Genomic DNA, 12,673 nt, shown 5'->3' on the forward strand with positions numbered 1-12,673 from the left:
CCTGGTTCTGTGTGGCTATGTGACATAGGTCTGCATGCAGAACCTCACGTGATACACGTGCTTCCTCTTGCAAGGTAGCACGTGTAACGCAGAGTTCCTCCTGCAAGGTCTGGCTGGACAACCGCTGCACCTCCCGGCAAGCCTGTAGCTCAGCCGAGATGGTACGCTCAAGCTGTGCAAACCTCTCCTCTGCCTGCTGCCTCTGGGACATCATAAGGACACCCAGAGTGGATCTGAGGGAAGCATACACCTCCCTCAGGGCATCCATGTGCGCCTCTGCGTGAGCAGCAATTGCTTGACGCAGAGACGACATTTCAGCCTAGCGTGCCCTGTCTGAGGCCGCCATGCCCAGCCTGAGCGAGCGGGCCGTGGACTGTGCCGCCTGCTGCTGGAGAAGCACCTGCCTAGCAGGGGGGAGCACAGATCGGGCCACACGCTCCATGCTCTCAGCGATGTTCTCCATTGCTGCCCCCTGCCGTTCGGAATTGGCAGTCATGTCTTGCTCCCACTCAGTATACAGAGGTTGCGCGCGGCGACCACGTTGCCGGGCTTGACCCCTGCGGGACCCAAGGACCGGGGGTCCTCGCTGTGTTGGCACCGCCTGCGGCTGCACGACTACATGCCCCCGTCGACGTGATGTCCCAGGCACATCAGTGACTGGTGTGGAGGGTGACCCTGCGTCCCGATCCACCACGGCGGAGGAACCAAGACTGTCTGATCCCTCAGTGCAGGTGTCGCAGACAGAGGAGTGTCCACATCAGAATCACTCACCCCTGACACATGGACTTGATGCTCATCCAACTCAACATGGACGTCAGAGTCGTCATCAAGGCTGGACTCATAGGCAGCCAGAGACAAGATGGACTGCAGCACTTGGGGGTTTGCGTGGCCTACCACCCCACGACCCCCACTAGTGCCGGGTTGATGTGGTGTTACCAACCCTGTGTCTGGCATGACAACACCATCCTCCGCCTCCATTGCGTCATCACCTGAAAAATAGAGAGAAAAAAGGTCACTACACATGTCAGAAGCACACGACACACACACACACCGACAGCAAAGGCATCCGGCAGACATGTGACACACAACATATGACCTGGCATGCATGCTGGGTCTACTTTGAATAGCTTCTGTGATCAGACCTGTTGAAAGGTGGCAGTTTCCATGGAAGTGGGTCTATGCAGTGCAGAAAATGTGTACGCCACTCACTACCTACATGTACAAGCACTCCATGGTGTGTGCCAGGAAATGTGAAGGCAGTGCAATGTCAAATTCACACATCACATGCATTGTGCATTCAATGTGTACCATGTCTAGAAGCCAAGCACCCCTCCACCCCAGTACCAAAGCAGGGATGCCTAGCATGGTATCAAAAGGCTGACCATACACCTGTGTATTGACAGGCAGTGTTGACTGACATCAACAGCTTAATGTGATTCAAATTACAACACTGCAAATGATGCTGGGACAGTAGGCAGGACACATGATGAAAACTCCGGAGGCCGCCCACGTGTGAAGAAGACACAACAAGAGTTGGACAGAGTCATTGGCCATTGAACTGGCTGAGGCCTGTGAGCCACACAGATTGTCAGAGCCTAAACATGTGTGCAACGCAGGACTGAGCCACAGTTGACATGAGGCCGATGAGATGGCAGGCAATGTATGTAACCAAGGACTCATATTACAGTGATCATCCAGTCAAGGACATATAGGAGCATGCGTGCAATGCACATGGAGCATGAATGGGCACTCATGTCCCTGCGGGACATCTGACCCATGCACAGTACAAGTGAGATACCCTGCATCGAGTACTAAGGCTGTACCACACGGCATATGTCTGGCAGTTTCTACGCTGGAAGTTAGCATCTACACAGGACACATGAACAAGAAACTACACATTGGCAAGATTGAAGCAGACCAGTGCAAAGGTGGAACTGGGGTGCAGAGTGGCGGAGGAGGGGCAAGGGAGCATGCCCACATGGAGTCCCGCATGCAGGCAGAGGAGACATGCATGACGGAAGCATTGCATTACTTACACATCAGAGACATGTACACGTCACATGTAGCAGCAATCATGCACAACACATCCCACAAGTGAAACACACACGTCCTCAACAAACACGCATCAACACTCACTGGACTGGGCATCAAAGTCCAGCATCTCTCCCACTCCTCCGACCAATTCAGGTGGTATGAACTCCGCAACAAGAGCCTCATGCGGAGTGAGTTCTTCCTCCTCTGGTGCAGGCCCACCGCCAGTCACCAGAGTCAAGTTGTAATTAGAGGCACGCTTGGCCTTAGTGCTGCGCTTGATGTCATTCCAACACTTTTTGCACTCCTGCGCCGCGCGCACCTCATGGCCGAATGAACTGACATGTTCCGGAACATGCTTCCAGTGGGTGTCACGTTGGGCTGCCGTAGTCTGACTATTGGCACCCACTAGCATGTCACGGCTGTGGCCCCGCACGTAGTCCACAAGGAAGTCCAGTTCCTGCTTACAGAAAGGCTTCTTCCTCGACGTGCAGGAGGTTGTGGCTGTGTGTGGGGTCCCAGCCTGTGCTGCAGGTGCAACCTTCCTCCTCTTGGACTGTGGCGCAGACCCTGGCTGGCTAATGCCGCCCTGACCAGTATGGCCAGTGGGTTCGGTGGATTGAGCCAAGGGAGTGGCAGGTGGAGGGATGACCAAAGGCCTGACTTGTGTCAGTGGCAGCTGGGTGCCCACTAATGGACCCTGCGCAGCAACATCAGCTGTGGCAGGGTCATTGACCGCAACGGTCCTGGTTGGCAGACTCACAACCGGGGTGCTGTTGGGTGCATCTGCCTCTGCACTTGCCAACACCCGGCTGTTCGGGGCAGCCGATGACATGACTGCCCCAGGGACACATGTCTTGGTCTGAGCAGCCCGGCGTGCCCCTATGGTTTCCCCCCTGGCCTGTTGGAGATCTACCAAGGGCTCTTCAAGTGCCAACGCAGCCTGCGCTGGCAGACCCTGAGCCTGGGTGGCGGTGTCCACAGCTGCACCTGCAGCTACCACTACCCTTGGGCCCGTGGCAGTCGATGGAATGGACTGCCGGGTCGTACGGGTGCCAGTGCCAGATGCAGGAGCTGCATCCCCCGGAACCACAGGGGGTGGTGGCATGGCTGCACCGACACATGGCACAACATTGTGCTCAAGTGGCGCACCCCTGCCTCTTCCCCCTCTGTGGCTGCCCTGGACACCCTGGAGTCCCCCTACTCCCTGGTCACCACGGCCACGTCCCCGACCACGCCCGCCACGAGGAGGACGCCCAGCTGAGGCACCCCTCACCTTTGGTGCCCTCCCAACCATGGCACAGATGTAGTAGTGCTGGCACAGATGGAGTGGTGCCAATGGGAGGTGTACACCACAATTGACCTGGGCAATTGGGGTGAAGGGGGTGGGAAGCAAGATGTTAACAGCCCCCCTGCACCTGCAAGGCTGTATGTGACCCCGGTGATGTGGTTACGGGTCACGCAATGCTCAGGCACCCCAAAACTGCAGTAAAACCACGCACACAACCCTGCGCGGGTGCGTGGATTTAACCTCCCGCAGTACGCGGTGGCACTCAGTAACACGAATAACGCGTACGCGTGGGACACGCAGGCTACTATGACATCGAAAATGGGTGCGATACACAGGGGCACCCGCAGTGGGAAAAAGAGCGTGTGCGACTCACCGTCTGACTAGCGCGATGCAGAAAAACACGCGTAGCCAATACCCCCACCAAAAGAAGAGATACGTCCTTGATAGCTGTGAAGTTGTGATGGCGCGTGAAACAACAGGAAGCAGCAACACATGTCGGTCTCCACGAAAGGCACGTACAGCGAACTGCTGGGCCCGCTCACCTTTAACCCGTGCTGAGGGAAACGCATGCGCGCGTCACGTCACTTACGCGCATGGGCCCTTTCCTCATATTACACGCGGACGTGCAGTTTTCCACGCGTGCTTACGCGCATGGGCCCTTTCCTCGTATTGCACGCGGACGTGCAGTTTTTCACGCGTGCTGAAATGCCCATGCACGTCTGTACGCGTCACGTCACAGGGGCGCTTGCGCTTGAGGGGCCTTCTGTCCAATGAAAATGCGTATGCGTGCAGACGCGCTTACACGCTAAGGGCCTTTCCTCGAATTACACGCTGACGTGCCGAATTTTCACGTGCCAAATCACTCCGTATCAAGCTGGCCACGCGTAAGCACAAGGAAGACCACGCTCCTGCCCAGAAGGCCGAACTACTGCCCCCAGAGCCCCGAGCACGCTCCCACCTGCCATCTGCTGCTGCCTGACTGCCTGCTGCCCACGTGCTCTGCCATTTGCTGCCTGCACATCAGCCAGGGGTGCTGTTGCTGTGACCACCCCTGCTGGAACCGAAGACTCCCGACTGGGATTCCATCGCTCCACAGCCCAGCCCCAGGACCCAGTTGCCCACCCACTGCTGCCTCTGGGGTTGTCATGTCGGGGCAAACACCATCTGAGACCACTGACAACCCCCGGCCAGAGATGCAGAGGTGTACCAGCTTCAGTGCCACCGAAGTTGGTGTCCTGGTGGAGCAAGTCCTGGGGCAGTATGAGGCCCTCTTCAGAAGTTCCCGCGCCGACAAGGAAGGACGGACTCGGATCTGGACTGACATTGTGACTGCCATCAACGCGGAGGGGGTGGCAGTCCGCGACTTACAACATGTCAAGAAGCGCTGGGAGGACTTCAGGTCCAGGACCCTGAACAAGGCCCGGCGCCTCTTGAAGGCAGCGGATGCCAAGGGGCGCCGGGCCACTTGTCGGAAGAACAGATGAGGGTCCTGGAACGCATATCCCCAGCGCTCCACGTCCAGGTCCTTGAGAGGCAGACCCGTCTGGAGTCGAGCGGTAAGTGTACATGCATCCTGATTGTGAGCAGTGCGTGTGGTGATTTTTCAGTAGTGTGCAGGTTGCACATCTGTTTGTATGGGGTCAAGTATGGTGGGGGTGTACAGGGCCGTGGGGCTAACACATGCGAGGGCTGGAATATGTGAGACATGGATGGTGCTTGTGTGTGTAGGCTTGCATGCCAAATGCAGTTGTGTGGGCACATGTTTGAATGAATGTGTATGTAAGTAGACATGTCCGTGATGTCACGCATGTATGTTGTTTTCGGCTGCATGTATCAGCACTGTGTACATGTGCATGTGTGTGTATTTGACAAGGGTGCAACAGTGATGCAACATGGATGCATGTGACAGCGGTATGTGGAAGCCTGATTGGCAGATGTGACATGGATGCCCGTCTGAACACTGCGACACTTGGCAGAGGTGTACACATGCATGCAAGTGTGGTGGTGTGTGTACATGTGTGGTGCACTTCCTGTGTTGCATGTGATGTCTGGCTCACCTTTGCCTGCTCATGCTGTTGTATGTGTATGGATGGTGCTGGCAGTTGCAATATGGCTGTGGTATGGCTCATGTGTGCGAGTTGAAATGACATGTGTGTTGGGGATTGTGATGACATGTCTGAGGTTTGCCAATGCCACTCATGTACAACTGTCATGTGTGTATGTGTCCATTGTACAGTGCCCTGATGCCTGTGTTTTGTTTCTCCCTGTCTGCAGCGTCAACTGATGAAGAGGGCGGAGAAGGTGCTGTGGAGCACAGCGGCGGGGATCCCAACACCAGCCGGAGACGCAAGGCCCGGCTCCCCTCCCATGTTGTGATCTCGTCGGGGAGTGAGGAGTCCGGTGCCGCGTCCCAGGCCGCAGCTGCCGGGGGGAGGTCCAAGAGGTGGAGGTTGGAGTTGGACTCCTCGGCAGCAGAAGGGGCAGTTGGGACCCCTCAGGGCCCAACAGGGGAAGATGGCACGGAGTCATCCAGGTTGGTGGGGGGTTTGGTGGAGGAGGAGGCTGTGCAAGCACCAGAGACGGGGTCTGGAGGTGGGGATCCCACTGGTGCTAGTGGTGCAGTGCAGGACCAGGGACAGGAGGAAGCACAGGCCGCCGAGGTGGTGCCTGTGTGCAATCCTGTCCCTGATCCTGTCCCTGCATCATCTTGCACCAACAGGGATGCCTACGTCCAGACCTGTTTTCAGGCAGGGGATGAGCTCACGTCAACTGGCCTTCCTCTGCCTGCGGACGTGGCTATCCAGGTCCGGGTTGAGCCTGCCCTGACTGGTGTGGCGTTGCGTCAACGGGCCATGCGAGGTGACCTGCAGTCTTTTCATGAGGAGACTGCACGTCATCTCGAATGGCTTGTTGACCACGTCAGCCTGCTGGGACAGGTCACCCAGGCCGGATTCCTCTGTATGATGGGGCTTGCTACGAACCCCTCCTCAACTTGACCCCCTATGTGCCAGTCGGCCTCCCTGCCATCTTCCCACCCATCAGTCACCTGGGTGCCCTGTGGAGCTGCCTCTGACGGTGCGGCCAGGCTGGTGGAGGAGGCATCCCTGCCACAGTCGGGAGTCGGACGTCCAGCAGGGGTGGCCATATCAACGACTGCACCCCAGCCGGTGGAGGATGTGCAGGCAGCAGGCGGCAGTGCACGGGCAGAGGCACAGCAGCAGCAGCAACATGGTGGGAGCCATGAAGCCTCGGGGCCTTCAACATCAGAGGGGCAGGCATCGGCCGGAGGGCAGGAGGACCCAGGACAGAAAGTGTCTTCCGTGTGGCAGCGGTTGGGCCACGCCATAGATGCAGAGCGGCAGCGGGCGGAAGAGGCACGGCTCACAATGGTCAGGACGGAGAACTCCATGCGGAGGGCCCTGAGGCGGGCCGGGTGCCTCGAGGCAATCGGCAGGGGTTTGGAGGTGGACACGTTGACAGCCCTGCGGACCCTCGGGCCATGGAGGAGGACCGCCTCCGGGACATTGAGCAGGAGTTCGATGATGCCCTGGCCCGGGACATCCACAAGTGAAGCGTCAAACTAGCCCGCTGCCCTTGTACATAGTTATGTAGATAGTGTTAGGTTTCATTTTTGTTTTGATTTTATTTGGACCTTTCGGACATTGGCCACATTTTTGTATATAGTTTATTTTATTAGTTAGTGTAGTTAGATAGGTTTCCTTTCTTTTGTTGGGATAATGGACCCTGGCTTGTTCCCATGTACATAGTTCCCTGTTGGATTGTATTTTTTTTTCACATTTTAACCATGGAGCAATGGCTTTCTTTTTTATTTCCCATTTGATTTTGTTTTGTGGACAGTGACTTTGGACACCATTACTTTGGAATTTTATTTTTGGTTTTGCTTTTTTTCACGGACATGCTTCTTTTAATGTTTGTACATTCACATTTCTGTTTCTTTATTTTTGATTCTATTTATGTTTCCTTTAATACATATTTTTTTGGGTGAACTTCAATGTGTGGTATCTCATTGGTTTCATGCATTTCATGATATGGGTTTTGAGATTCACTGACACCCATTGGGTGTATGTGAGGGAAATGTGTTTGTTTCGGAACTTTCAATTGGTGTTCTGTGATGTAATTGCAAATTATGAGTGGGTGGATGCAATACTCGGGTGGGTGTTTTGCATTTGGAGGCTGACCATAGGGACCACGGATCTAGATTGTGATGACATGTTGGCTGGGGAACATGAGTTGCACATGGGTGGGGGCCTGCTGGCAGGTGCCCCACAGTGCTGGGGGGTGAGGGTGGTGGGGAACATGAGTTGGACATGGGTGGGGGCCTGCTGGCAGGTGCCCCACCGTGCTGGGGGGTGGGGGTGGTGGGAGACATGGGTGGGGTCCTGGTGGTGGGTGCCCCTGCACTGCTGGGGGGTGGGGGTGGTGGGAGACATGGGTGGGGGCCTGCTGGCAGGTGCCCCACAGTGCTGAGGGGTGGGGGTGGTGGGGAACATGAGTTGGACATGGGTGGGGGCCTGCTGGCAGGTGCCCCACAGTGCTGGGGGGTGGGGGTGGTGGGAGACATGGGTGGGGGCCTGGTGGAGGCTGCCCCTGGTGGCTGGGGGGTGGGGTGGTGGGAGTCATGGGTGGGGGCCTGCTGGCAGGTGCCCCACAGTGCTGGGGGGTGGGGGTGGTGGGAGACATGGGTGGGTGCCTGGTGGAGGCTGCCCCTGGTGGCTGGGGGGTGGGGGTGGTGGGAGACATGAGTTGCACATGGGTGGGGGCCTGCTGGCAGGTGCCCCACAATGCTGGGGGGTGGGGGTGCTGGGAGACATGGGTGCGGGCCTGGTGGTGGGTGCCCCTGCACTGCTGGGGGGTGGGGATGGTGGGAGACATGGGTGGGGGCCTGGTGGAGGGTGCCCCTGCACTGCTGGGGGGTGGGGGTGGTGGGAGACATGGGTGGGGGCCTGGTGGAGGCTGCCCCTGGTGGCTGGGGGGTGGGGGTGGTGGGAGACATGGGTGGGGGCCTGGTGGAGGCTGCCCCTGGTGGCTGGGGGGTGGGGGTGGTGGGAGACATGAGTTGCACATGGGTGGGGTCCTGCTGGCAGGTGCCCCACAGTGCTGGGGGTGGGGGTGCTGGGAGACATGGGTGGGGGCCTGGTGGTGGGTGCCCCTGCACTGCTGAGGGGTGGGGGTGGTGGGAGACATGGGTGGGGGCCTGGTGGAGGCTGCCCTTGCACTGCTGGGGGGTGGGGGTGGTGGGAGACATGGGTGGGGGCCTGATGGAGGCTGCCCCTGGTGGCTGGGGGGTGGGGGTGGTGGGAGACATGGGTGGGGGCCTGGTGGAGGCTGCCCCTGGTGGCTGGGGGGTGGGGGTGGTGGGAGACATGCGTGGGGGCCTGGTGGTGGGTGCCCCTGCACTGCTGGGGGTGGGGGTGGTGGGAGACATGGGTGGGGGCCTGCTGGCAGGTGCCCCACAGTGCTGGGGGGTGGGTGTGGTGGGGAACATGAGTTGGACATGGGTGGGGGCCTGCTGGCAGGTGCCCCACAGTGCTGGGGGGTGGGGGTGGTGGGAGACATGGGTGTGGGCCTGGTGGAGGCTGCCCCTGGTGGCTGGGGGGTGGGGGTGGTGGGAGTCATGGGTGGGGGCCTGATGGCAGGTGCCCCACAGTGCTGGGGGGTGGGGTAGGTGGGAGACATGGGTGGGTGCCTAGTGGAGGCTGCTCCTGGTGGCTGGGGGGTGGGGGTGGTGGGAGACATGAGTTGCACATGGGTGGGGGCCTGCTGGCAGGTGCCCCACAGTGCTGGGGGGTGGGGGTGCTGGGAGACATGGGTGGGGGCCTGGTGGTGGGTGCCCCTGCACTGCTGGGGGGTGGGGGTGGTGGGAGACATGGGTGGGGGCCTGGTGGAGGCCGCCCCTGGTGGCTGGGGGGTGGGGGTGGTGGGAGACATGGGTGGGGGACTGGTGGTGGGTGCCCCTGCACTGCTGGGGGGTGGGGCTGGTGGGAGACATGGGTGGGGGCCTGCTAGCAGGTGCCCCTCAGTGCTGGGGGGTGGGGGTGGTGGGGAACATGAGTTGGACATGGGCGGGGGCCTGCTGGCAGGTGCCCCACAGTGCTGGGGGGTGGGGGTGTTGGGAGACATGGGTGGGGGCCTGGTGGAGGCTGCCGCTGGTGGCTGGGGGGTGGGGGTGGTGGGAGACATGGGTGGGGGCCTGCTGGCAGGTGCCACACAGTGCTGGGGGTGGGGGTGGTGGGAGACATGGGTGGGTGCCTGGTGGAGGCTGCCCCTGGTGGCTGGGGGGTGGGGGTGGTTGGAGACATGAGTTGCACATGGGTGGGGGCCTGCTGGCAGGTGCCCCACAGTGCTGGGGGGTGGGGGTGCTGGGAGACATGGGTGCGGGCCTGGTGGTGGGTGCCCCTGCACTGCTGGGGGGTGGGGGTGGTGGGAGACATGGGTGGGGGCCTGGTGGAGGGTGCCCCTGCACTGCTGGGGGGTGGGGGCGGTGGGAGACATGGGTGGGGGCCTGGTGGAGGCTGCCCCTGGTGGCTGAGGGGTGGGGGTTGTGGGAGACATGGGTGGGGGCCTGGTGGAGGCTGCCCCTGGTGGCTGGGGGGTGGGGGTGGTGGGAGACATGAGTTGCACATGGGTGGGGGCCTGCTGGCAGGTGCCCCACAGTGCTGGGGGGTGGGGGTGCTGGGAGACATGGGTGGGGGCCTGGTGGTGGGTGCCCCTGCACTGCTGGGGGGTGGGGGTGGTGAGAGACATGGTTGGGGGCCTGGTGGAGGCTGCCCCTGGTGGCTGGGGGGTGGGGGTGCTGGGGGACATGGGTGGGGGCCTGGTGGAGGCTGCCCTTACACTGCTGGGGGTGGGGGTGGTGGGAGACATGGGTGGGGGCCTGGTGGAGGCTGCCCCTGGTGGCTGGGGGGTGGGGGTGTTGGGAGACATGGGTGGGGGCCTGGTGGAGGCTGCCCCTGGTGGCTGGGGGGTGGGGGTGGTGGGAGACATGCATGGGGGCCTGGTGGTGGGTGCCCCTGCACTGCTGGGGGGTGGGGGTGGTGGGAGACATGGGTGGGGGCCTGCTGGCATGTGCCCCACAGTGCTGGGGGGTGGTGGGGAACATGAGTTGGACATGGGTGGGGGCCTGCTGGCAGGTGCCCCACAGTGCTGGGGGGTGGGGTGCTGGGAGACATGGGTGGGGGCCTGGTGGTGGGTGCCCCTGCACTGCTGTGGGGTGGGGGTGGTGGGAGACATGGGTGGGGGTCTGCTGGCAGGTGCCCCACAGTGCTGGGGGGTGGGGGTGGTGGGAGACATGGTTGGGGACCTGGTGGAGGCTGCCTCTGGTGGCTGGGGGGTGGGAGTGGTGGGAGACATGAGTTGCACATGGGTGGGGGCCTGCTGCCAGGTGCCCCACAGTGCTGGGGGGTGGGGGTGCTGGGAGACATGGGTGGGGGCCTGGTGGTGGGTGCCCCTGGTGGCTGGGGGGTGGGGGTGGCGGGAGACATGGGTGGGGGCCTGGTGGAGGCTGCCCCTGGTGGCTGGGGGGTGGGGGTGGTGGGAGATATGAGTTGCACATGGGTGGGGGCCTGCTGGCAGGTGCCCCACAGTGCTGGGGGGTGGGGGTGCTGGGAGACATGGGTGGGGGCCTGGTGGTGGGTGCCCCTGCACTGCTGGGGGGTGGGGTGAGACATGGGTGGGGGCTGCTGGCAGGTGCCCCACAGTGCTGGGGAGTGGGGGTGGTGGGAGACATGGGTGGGGGCCTGGTGGAGGCTGCCCCTGGTGGCTGGGGGGTGGGGGTGGTGGGAGATATGAGTTGCACATGGGTGGGGGCCTGCTGCCAGGTGCCCCACAGTGCTGGGGGGTGGGGGTGCTGGGAGACATGGGTGGGGGCCTGGTGGTGGGTGCCCCTGGTGGCTGAGGGGTGGGGGTGGTGGGAGACATGGGTGGGGGCCTGGTGGAGGCTGCCCCTGGTGGCTGGGGGGTGGGGGTGGTGGGAGATATGAGTTGCACATGGGTGGGGGCCTGCTGGCAGGTGGCCCACAGTGCTGGGGGGTGGGGGTGCTGGGAGACATGGGTGGTGGCCTGGTGGTGGGTGCCCCTGCACTGCTGGGGGGTGGGGGTGGGGTGAGACATGGGTGGGGGCTGCTGGCAGGTGCCCCACAGTGCTGGGGGGTGGGGGTGCTGGGAGACATGGGTGGGGGCCTGGTGGTGGCTGCCCCTGCACTGCTGGGGGGTGGGGGTGGTGGGAGACATGGGTGGGGCCTGCTGGCAGGTGCCCCACAGTGCTGGGGAGTGGGGGTGGTGGGAGACATGGGTGGGGGCCTGGTGGAGGCTGCCCCTGGTGGCTGGGGGGTGGGGGTGGTGGGAGATATGAGTTGCACATGGGTGGGGGCCTGCTGGCAGGTGCCCCACAGTGCTGGGGGGTGGGGGTGCTGGGAGACATGGGTGGGGGCCTGGTGGTGGGTGCCCCTGCACTGCTGGGGGGTGGGGGTGGGATGAGACATGGGTGGGGGCTTGCTGGCAGGTGCCCCACAGTGCTGGGGGGTGGGGGTGGTGGGAGACATGGGTGGGGGCCTGGTGGAGGCTGCCCCTGGTGTCTGGGGGGTGGGGGTGGTGGGAGACATGAGTTGCACATGGGTGGGGGCCTACTGGCAGGTGCCCAACAGTGCTGGGGGGTGGGGGTGGTGGGAGACATGGGTGGGGGCCTGGTGGTGGGTGCCCCTGCACTGCTGGGGGGTGAGGGTGGTGGGAGACATGGGTGGGTGCCTGGTGGAGGCTGCCCCTGGTGGCTGGGGGGTGGGGTGCTGGGAGACATGGTTGGGGGCCTGGTGGAGGCTGCCCTTGCACTCCTGGGGGGTGGGGGTGGTGGGAGACATGGGTGGGGGCCTGGTGGAGGCTGCCCCTGGTGGCTGGGGGGTGGGGTGGTGGGAGACATGGGTGGGGGCCTGGTGGAGCCTGCTCCTGGTGGCTGGGGGGTGGGGGTGGTGGGAGACATGCGTGGGGCCTGGTGGTGGGTGCCCCTGCACTGCTGGGGGGTGGGGGTGGTGGGAGACATGGGTGGGGGCCTGCTGGCAGGTGCCCCACAGTGCTGGGGGGTGGGGGTGGTGGGGAACATGAGTTCGACATGGGTGGGGGCCTGCCGGCAGGTGCCCCACAGTGCTAGGGGGTGGGGGTGGTGGGAGACATGGGTGGGGGCCTGGTGGAGGCTGCCCCTGGTGGCTGGGGGGTGGGGATGGTGGGAGTCATGGGTGGGGGCCTGCTGGCAGGTGCCCCACAGTGCTGGGGGGTGGGGGTGGTGGGAGACATGGGTGGGTGCCTGGTGGAGGCTGCCCCTGGTGGCTGGGGGGTGGGAGA

The sequence above is a fragment of the Ambystoma mexicanum genome, chromosome 1p (assembly GCF_040938575.1).
Source record: "Ambystoma mexicanum isolate Mex_15411 chromosome 1p, UKY_AmexF1_1, whole genome shotgun sequence".
Classification (NCBI taxonomy): Eukaryota; Metazoa; Chordata; class Amphibia; order Caudata; family Ambystomatidae; genus Ambystoma; species Ambystoma mexicanum.